This window comes from Maylandia zebra, linkage group LG11 (assembly GCF_041146795.1).
Source record: "Maylandia zebra isolate NMK-2024a linkage group LG11, Mzebra_GT3a, whole genome shotgun sequence".
NCBI classification, from domain to species: Eukaryota; Metazoa; Chordata; class Actinopteri; order Cichliformes; family Cichlidae; genus Maylandia; species Maylandia zebra.
Genome location: NC_135177.1, coordinates 16652792 through 16662485, shown reverse-complemented (window position 1 = coordinate 16662485; position 9694 = coordinate 16652792). Strand labels below are relative to the sequence as shown.

Below are 9694 nucleotides of genomic sequence, written 5' to 3'. Positions count from 1 at the left end.
AACTGACTCTGGATGAGGTCACTGATCAGTGGGGGCTATATACTCCCAGTGGGTTTTTGTGTGTCCTGCCCCTTTAACTACTCCCATTGTACTCTGCCCATTGTGTCCTCAATGCGTTGCGGTTAATAAACATATTTGTTAATGATGCTTCCTCCCAGGCGTAAATCCTGTCGAGTGTGTATTTATGTACTCATCGTGCGCGTGTTAAACCTGCAACTTTTGATAGATAAGGAACTGATGCATGCTGTGGTCTTTCACACTTCTTTTTAATCGCAATAGAATTTTAATGGAGAGTTGATACTGGCTTGATGTCACTGTGCTCAGCTAACAGAGTGGCAGCCTGCTGCAAGGACGGGGGGGACAGACATCACGGGAGAATCTTGAACTTCTACAACCTGTAAGACAAGAGTCACATGATCAACAGAGCCAACTGAAGCTGTCTGTGAGCTAATTCTTGGCAGTTTGCTACTTTCTCTGCTTGTGTTGTAGGCTTGTCATGTGGTGTAAAACACAAATGCAGCTTGGAGAAACAGCCAGTAATTCTCTCTCTCTGTGTGTTGGTGTTAGAGGAAGATAGTTGCTACATTAACATAGTCTGATGAAGAATTAGAAAGTGGCAACAGATATAAGTTTCTAAAAAACCAACCTAATAATCATTTCCATTGCAGAGGTTTACACTGACGCATGACTAGGTGACAGTATTAAAAGGTTAAAGGCCTAGTTAAGTATTATTTTTTACTGACAATTAGCATTGATTATAAGATGAAGATGTAACATGTGGTGCTAAAATATTTTTTAAGATGTGGTGATTAATGTAGTAAAGTAACAAGTACTGCATTTTTGCGCTTTTCAGTAATTAGTAAAGAATCTACTTTAATGAATGTTAGATGATTCAAAAAGAGTCAAATACTTTGCAGTACATCGACACTGCCTTACATTCTTATTCTGTGTAATAGTTTGGCTAATGCAGCATTCAGATGAATAAATCTAAAGTGAAGCCTATGTGTAGTCTGCTGTACTAACACATTTATAGAGATCCAAACACTCAGTTGGCTATATTAATAGATAGTTTTTTTCATACTTTGACCTTTTAGTCCACACGGTATGAAGCTAGAAAGACAGTATCTAAAATAAAAGGTATGAATTTAGATTTTTACGGTAAAATTATTTTTTTTTTTATCCCTTAGTTTGGTTTCTGAAAGGTATTTCAATGCCATAGAAGGTAAACAATAGTGCATCTTTTATGTGATGTTACTTGAACAGTGTCTGCTCTGTCATTTGTTTATTAGCTAGACCTGCTTACTTAGCTAGCGACTACTATGCTTACATGCTGAGCAACTAATGATTAGTGATTACAAAGGAATTATGAATTATTTCTGAATAAATTTGCATACTTCTACAAAATGAGGTCAGCAAAACCAAAGGTTGGATTGGTGGTGGTCAGAGGGCCCGGTGGCGCCTGTGTCCGGCAGCCTCGCCTCTGTCAGTGTGCCCCAGGGCAGCTGTGGCTACAATGTAGCTTGCTATCGCCAGTGTGTGAATGTGTGTGTGAATGGGTGAATGACTGAATGTAGTGTAAAGCGCTTTGGGGTCCTATGGACTAGAAAAGCGCAATACAAATGCAGGCCATTTACCATTTACCATTGGTTTTCAAGAGGTCATCTGAATGCTCACGCAGGTTTCATTCATTTGATGTGCTCTTTTCTGGATTTGCATCACCCCTTATCTGTCAAACACATTATTGGACATTGCTCAGCATGGAGGTTTTCCCCAGCTGATAAAAAGGACTGAGTGCAGAAAGTTCAATATTTTCCTTCAAAAAAAAAAAAAAAAAGAAAAAAAGAAAAGAAAAGAAAAGGTCATCATCAAAAATTAAGTTACATCCATTTGATGTAGCAGGAAATAAATGATGTGGACATTTATTTCTAGTTTTAATGTGCATTTCAAATTCATGCATTCAGTTCTGCTTATAGAATGACCTGTAACAAAATGTAATGTAACAAAAGAAGCGTGGGTCCCACGTAGCGCACCCACTTTGTTATTACGTCTCACGGGTAACTCCTCGCCACCTGGCTGTGAGTAAATGCGTTTCCACCCGTGAGCCCTGTTGGAACTACTGGCTTCCGAAGCTCAAATAACGTACAGTGCATCCGCCTCACTAGTCCCCACTGAGCTCCGTGTCTGAGGCCTAGCAGGCTAGCAGGGGAAGAGGATAGAAGACATTATTTATAATTCCATGCGCCATCTCTATCTCTCTCTCAAAAGGGGCCCGAGCACCAAACAAAGCCCCGGTGCTAGACATCTCTGGAGATGAAGACGAGCTGAGGTTTCACATCCCTGTGAATAAGGTTAGATATTAATCCAGCTAAGAGAAGAAAAAACATGCTACAGGTTGCTTTCTAAGCTTCCTTTGTGGGAGTATTTCTTTGTGTTTCTGTGTGTCTGGCTTTTGAATAGGAACCCCCTCCTTCTCACTATGTCCATTGAAAAAAATTGGCTTCTAAATACAAGCTATTAGAATATTTGTGTAGATGAGTAATAAGTTATTAGTTGCAATTACTGGTCATCTATTAGTCTGGTATAATAGACTGATTAGGCAGTGGGCCTTTTAACTTCTGAAGAAGTAATTTGGAAGACAGCCTACCTTTGACAAGGCAAAGAAAGGCTTCCTTTATTCAGGCCATATCTAGCTATTGTACTAACAGACATGTTATAATGGGATTACTAGCGACTACAGTGGACTGATGAAATCAATGGCGAACGCATCATTTTGTATAATTCACAGGTACTGGAGATGAGAAGAGATTTTGGCTAGTGAGAGGGCACTTCAAACAGGATGAATAGGGAGCAGTATATGCATTACACAACCTATATTTAATGTAATTTACTGCCTATAGAAGACGATGGTGGGATTTTTTTTGTCCCTCTGTGTTTGTTTAGGATGACTTGCACAATTTGGGACTTTTAGGGCTTTTGGAGCCATCATCACCCCGGCATGTTACATTTTGGCCTGCTTGACAATGAAATGCATTTGACCTTGGAGAAATTGGAAGCACAGCCTCCTCTGTACAGGTTGTACTGGTCTTTGTCAAAGAGGATGACAAAACCTCCATTCATATTCTGCCTGCGTTTTCCAAGGACGCTCCATTGTTGTTTTATATCCCTGCCTGAAATCTGTCATTATAAAGAACAATTACACCTCTTGTGGTCATGGTACTTGGACTTTCTTTGTTTTCATCCATCTTTCTCTTGGCTTCTTTGTTCTTTTTGGTCCAAGGAGAAACTGGTAAAGAAAATGTGGCACTGTAGCAAGTAAACTGCTCCCACACATTTTTTGCACATGAAAAAAAAAAGTGTATCCAATACTAAGGGCAGCAGTGTGAGGGAGAACCTGCACTGCAGCACAAGGTGCTGTAATCTTGAGAACAATATTAGAGAAACAAAATTAAAGATTTCCCTGAGCATAGCATGACCAGTTTCTGCTCTTGAAGGCTGTGATGCATCACACAGATGGATTTCAGAGGTTCCTTATACCCCTCCCACCCTTCAGTTACTGGCTCAAGTTGTGCTTCCTGCCTCCTTGTTCACCAGTGGCCACAGATGGAGCACCATCATCTTTCCGTACGCACTTGTCTCCACTCTTTGTACCTCTGCTTCTTCCCTGCCTGTTGTTTATTCTAATGTGGTCCGAATGGAGCAGCTGGTGGTGACATGGGGTTGATTATGCTGTTCCCACAGTGACATTTTCAAAGGCGGCTGAGGAAGGCGCCGTTGTTGTCTGTGATCTGTGGATGACAGCCTTGCCTGTTGCACCAGCTCCACATTGACAATTGCATGGTGTGAGGGGAGCAGGGGCGAGCGTGCAGGGACGTGTGCAGAACAGAGCTCAGTTTGACCGATACGTGTTTTTAAAGGGAATTCAGACTACTGCTAGTCCATGCAAAGGATGCACAAGTGTGCATAAAGCTTACACCTATACCTTCAAGCCCACTAGCTCTAATCTGTTTAAAAGCATAGGATGATACTCTGCACACAAGCACAGAAAAGTGCAGCTAGTCACTCAGTCAGTCCAGCCCCTTCATTACAAGGCCCAGTTTGGATCATTTGGTCGGTAATTGCTGCCCACAAGTGAGCCACTCCACATGAATGGAAGTGCAGTAAAGCGTCAGCGGCCATGATCAGCGTCTGCTCCCAGGTAATAGCCTTTTCCCTCCCCCCTTTCTATCACTCCTTCCCTCTCCCAGGCTGCTACTTCTGTTGAATGAGAGGATAAAAGTAGTGAGGGTGAGGCAGAAGGCTTTTGGAGAAAGAGGAGGGGGCAGAGAGGCGGTGATATAGGCAATCCATAATTACCTGTAATGAGACTTTTGTCTTGGAGCATTATAGGGATGTTCTTGAAGTCACCCCGGAGGTGGTTTTCAGATGGAGGAAGAGCTGCACACGCCTCAAGTCCTCTCATGCCCCATCTCATCCATATGTGCAGTAATAAGTAATTACTGAAGTCTCATTGAAGTCCATGTGGAGTATTCTCCGTCTCTTTCTCTCGAGGCAGATGAATACCCGCCACTCACCCATTACACAAAGTGACACTCCTGGAGATCCGACGTGTCATCTCAATCTTCCTCTTCAGTCCTACTCGTTCTTCTCTTCCACCCCCCTCAGTTTGAGAAAACAGCTGGCACCCTTTGATGTCTGACTGGCAGCTCACTGGGTCACCTTCACTGCTGCATCTGACAGGGTATCTATTCAAGCTAGTCTTGGGACGCTGAAATCATTTTCTGTATGGCACCATGATAGAAATTCTTATCATGGGCTTCCTGTGCTGCTTCCTAACACCTGGAGTGTGATAGTTCTCATGCAGGGACCAAAATGACAGAATTGCCTTGACTGTGACTTTGACTTTAGTCTATGGGTCAACATCAAAGATTCTATCAAGATGAGTTCTCCCACCAAAACTGGTAACTGTTTATTGTTTCCATTGTTGATGGATAATTCGTCACAGAGGAAGAGACTTTATTACTTCTTTTTTGAGGAAATAAGCTGCTGACTAACAGGCCTGGAACAGTACTCTTTGAAAAAAAAGTCATAAAAAGTTGTGGGTTAAAGTTATTAAGCTAACATGTTAAAGTTGCTGATATGGAGCAGACGTGTAGACACATTAATATTCAGTAATTCATTGTTTTACGCAGTGTAGGTTTGGGGATTCCTTTTTATTGAGAATTGCAAACCCTCCAAACATTTGTAAGGCTAGCGCTGCTTACACTGTTATTAGCCTGCACCTTATCAATCATTGCCGTTTACTTTTAAACATGAATGGGAAATAAAATTTGGGCTAATATGAGCTGAAGACCAAAATATTGCCCTAGGAAGTTGCAAAACACTCCTCGGGAATCATTTTGTAGGTACAAAAATGTTACTTTTGATTGATTATAGATTCAACTGAGGAAATGGGCTGCTAATAACACAGTGCATAAAGATACAATTTAGAGTTGACTTGTTTATAGGGTAGTGATAAGTGGCTCAACAAACAGATAACAGAAATTGTAAATATACAGAAGTATAAGCCTTTGACTTAAAGTGAGTGAAAAAGCAACCAATGTCCAAAGAAAAACTTTGAAAGATGAGGGAACACATCTAAGGACCACTTGAAAAAATGACAAGAAATTCAAAGCAAAATCGAGAGAAATGAAGGGTGACTCAAGACTTCTGCACAGTACTGGAACTAAGGGTTAATCTTTCCAAGTGATCCTGCTCATCGCATGCGTGGTGATTTTATCTATTATCTATATAAAATGTGGGTGAGTGGAGCTTTAAGGAAACGTTTAAGCACATCTCAATAACATAGCCCTGTTGAAGCTCTGGTAATATGCCATTCTGAAATCTAATACAGTTTCCTGAATGGACGCCTCATATTTTCATAATGAGTCTTGAAGTACACTCACAACTCGTACAATAACACAATGTATGTGGTTTCAAGAGCTCATTTCCCATTATGTAAGCACATATCTATGCATTCCCTCTTAACCAATGAACTTGTTTTCAAGGCCTTGGCTTCTTGACATACACCACGAGGACTTACATTACTGCAACACAGTGGCAAATTCTAGTATAAATTACAATTTTTGAAAGCTCCCGGAATAATGGCATCATTTGACCTGCCAGTACGGTGCACACCTCATATGGATATGAACTTGAAAATCAAGCTGAAGGGCTAAAGCTTTATTGTTTGAACCGATAAAAGATATTCATCTTAGCGCCGCTGTTGTGACACAAAGGCACTGAGAGGAATCTGAAAAATAACACGAGCGCAATGAGGGGGTCACCAGTAGGTACTCCAAGCTTCATCTCTCAGGTGGAGTTTTAAAATGAAGTGCTTTAATTGTGTGTGGGTGTGGTTTGAGCTCTTGAGACTTCTACCAGACTTTTTTGTTGCCAAAGCAGAAAGTGACCCCTGGTCACCACACGTGCTTAGACTCACAGTCGCGCACACTCTCTCTCTCACACACACGCATTTGCACACGAACTAACAAAACAGCTGTGCGGGTGGGCCTTGTCGTTGGCTGTGCCTGTTTTGTCTTTCGATTGCGGGAACTTGCATTGCGGTGCAATTCTCAATGCATGTTCGAGAGCGATCGTGCGCGCCATGTGGATCAGTTCTCAGTGTCCACTCGGCGCTGGGACTAATTTGCATTCCTTTGTGCGTGAATAAAGGACACCTATTCTGAGGACAGAGTTTACCAGCTGCCATCCAGGACTAGTCCTTATTAGAGCCCTGCTGTTCCTCTGAGAACGCCAACACATGTTCCACACACGCTGCCGCTCACACACTACCTACACACACGCACACTCAAGGACACGTGCACTCCCTCAGTTATAATCTGTGCACAAATGAAAACACACTAACACAGATGCACAAAGAGAAACAGACACACACTTTCCTTCCGGACAGTACAGATAGTGATTACAGGCACCAGTGGCAATATTCTGTGGTTGTCAATAACAGGGCAAAGGTCACTATCTCGCTCTCACACACACACACACACACACACACACACACACACACACACACACACACACACACACACACACACACACACACACACACACACACACACTTCCATTCGGTTTACTCATATACTGCATCTTTGGAAATGAACAACTATGTCACCTTCAGTTTGGCTCAGTTTTTCAGTGCCCACAGACTTGGATGGAGTTATGGTTAAATCGAGGTAAGAGGCAGCACTCATCATTCCTTTTAGTAACAGAATAATACTTTCTTAGATAGACAAAAGCCAGAAAAACCCAGTACTCAAGGTTACTTGATTGGTGCCAACAATAACCTGCCATCCATGTTTTTCTTCCATTAAAAATCTTTAAAATGAAATGAGTTGGTAAAAGTTAAATACCAGTTATACAGGTATAAATACCAGGTAGCTAGCTGTTAGTTAAATATAAGAATGTAAAGGAGTGAGAGTTAAAGGATGATGAAAAATACATTTTTGAGTAAAGTAAATGGATTATACTGATAGTTGTCTTCTTTAAACACACATTGCGTAAGTTTTGGTGATTCTGCTGCTGGATTGCAGTTTAAATGGTTCTGAATGGCGATATGTACATACCCGTGCCATGGCGATGTCTGAACATGGTGCTATCCTCCATACAGTCAGCTCATCTCGGGTTTGCAGACACTCCATGCAGAAATCCAACCAGTCACACATTTTTTGTTCTGAATGAAATAGAAGAGATAATGCGCTATTGTAGGGTTTTTATCTTGCAATATACAGCACCTCGGGGTGACTGTTTTTGTGATTTGGAGCTATATGAATAAATTGAACCTTAGAAGTGCTGAGTTTTTGCTTTAATTTGAGCATTTTCCCATGAAGATAGGCAATACTATGCGGAAGCTACAGCCCTTTAACACATAGTCATGGACTTGCAAGTGTCCAAAAGTAACTACACACTTGATTATTAACGTTCGCTGAGCAGCTGTGTATCTAATGGTTCCTAGATGGATACATGGATCAAGAAGGAGAAATCCAAAGGGAGCTCACTAATGACTTGTGCCTGTTAGCTTGACAACTAGAGCATTCAGTATGTCTATTTCTATACAAATATACTTCATATTCTGTAGTAATACTTAAAGATATGTTCATATGTTTTGTTGACAAAATGCAGCTTTTGTAGTTTTACTTGTGTACACACCCACAGTGGACTTTAAGTCAAATAATTAAGGAGTGATTAAAGAGCAGACTTTCAGCTTTAATTCAAAGGTTTTTGAAATAGACTTGCACTTTCTAGGAATTATAGAACTTTTTTTTAGACATAGACATTTTCAAAAACATTTGGACAAATGACTAAAGAGAAATTTAATTTCCAGGTGAGCACGATCCTCCATTATTCCATGACAAATTAAGCAGACATAAAATCTGGAGTAATTCCAAGTGATGAATTTGTGTTTAGAAAGTTCACAGAAAACTCACAATAAAAGGTCCAAAGAGCTGCTGGACAGCATCGTGGTGGAGTGGCTAACACTGTTGCCTGTAACTGGGGGGACACTGGAGGATCTATTTTCCTTGGGAACTTGCAGATGGAGAAGGCAGATGAAGTTTCCAGGTGGTGGTGACATCGGAGATTAGATTGGCAGAGGATTCACAGGTTTTATGATCGATGGCCAGCTTAGTTTTTCTGGTAAGATCTTCCTTTTCAGATTAAACAACTCAGAGATTTCTTGGGTTGCAGTCAAGGATTCTTGATGCAGCCAAAGGGTAATGAATTGATGAGAGACAGGTGTGCTGGCTGGAACAGGAGGCAGGGGCAACCCTGGTCAAGACCTGAGCCCTGCCCAACCTGGATGTAGGTAGATAAAGTCTTCTAAGCATTATATGAATGGCTGATTTTCCTACACCTAGACACTATTAGGATAGTATAAGTATAGAATTCAGTGAGTGAATCTAATCAGCATCATCATCTTAAATGTAAATGAATTCTTACTACCTTTGGTGTAAACCAGTCCAATATGGTACATTATTGTAAATTTCACCACAATACTGCAAACTAACCAGTTTAGCTTACTTAAACGCTACATCACTGCTTAGTAGACCTCCATAATTTTCATGCAGAGGTTGAATAACACAAAATCAAAAGGCTGTTCCAGATCATTCCAGCCCATGTTAACAGCTGGTTATACTGAAAAACTGAAAGGACAGATGACACTTTGCCAGAAAAACCTCTAATAGAACCTGCACAGTTTTGTCAACAGATGAAAACAAGTTGAAAGTGTGGAAAAGGAGAGAAACAGCTGACTTTGTGAAGCATATCACATTATCTGTTTAACATGGTGGAAAACCTGGAAATCAAAGTGACAATATACATATACATACATAAGTTATAAGTGCGGTGTTGATGGAGAATTTAGGATTAGTATGTAGCGTTTATTTTGTAGTTAGAGAGGCAACAAATATCAACATAAAGAAACGGTATTTGGGGAACGTATTGTTATCGTGAATGAAAAAGTGCCCTAGTGAGCACCTTTACCTCTCCATCAATTATCAGCAGCACTTTGTAATTTAATTCAGATGTACTTGTGTAATGAAGAGCTGCAGAAGGACGCCCATCGGTGTCATTTTCCATCACTCCTCTGAATGTAAATGACTTGCAGATTAGAGGATGATTTGGGGTTTAAAAGGAGAAACAA

General features: G+C 40.9%; 1 long non-coding RNA gene across 2 annotated transcripts; it reads right to left on the bottom strand.

Annotated features, from left to right (window-relative positions):
* Positions 1–252: 252 nt before the first annotated feature.
* On the bottom strand, positions 253–8830 carry LOC101479857 (uncharacterized). Of its 2 annotated transcripts, XR_013100788.1 has the most exons (4): positions 8481–8830; positions 7620–7726; positions 1642–1726; positions 253–395 (listed from the first exon to the last, which is right to left on the bottom strand). It is a non-coding gene; the product is annotated as an uncharacterized LOC101479857 (long non-coding RNA). The 2 variants fall into 2 exon arrangements; XR_190946.2 differs by lacking the exon at positions 1642–1726.
* Between the last annotated feature and the right edge of the window lie 864 nt (positions 8831–9694).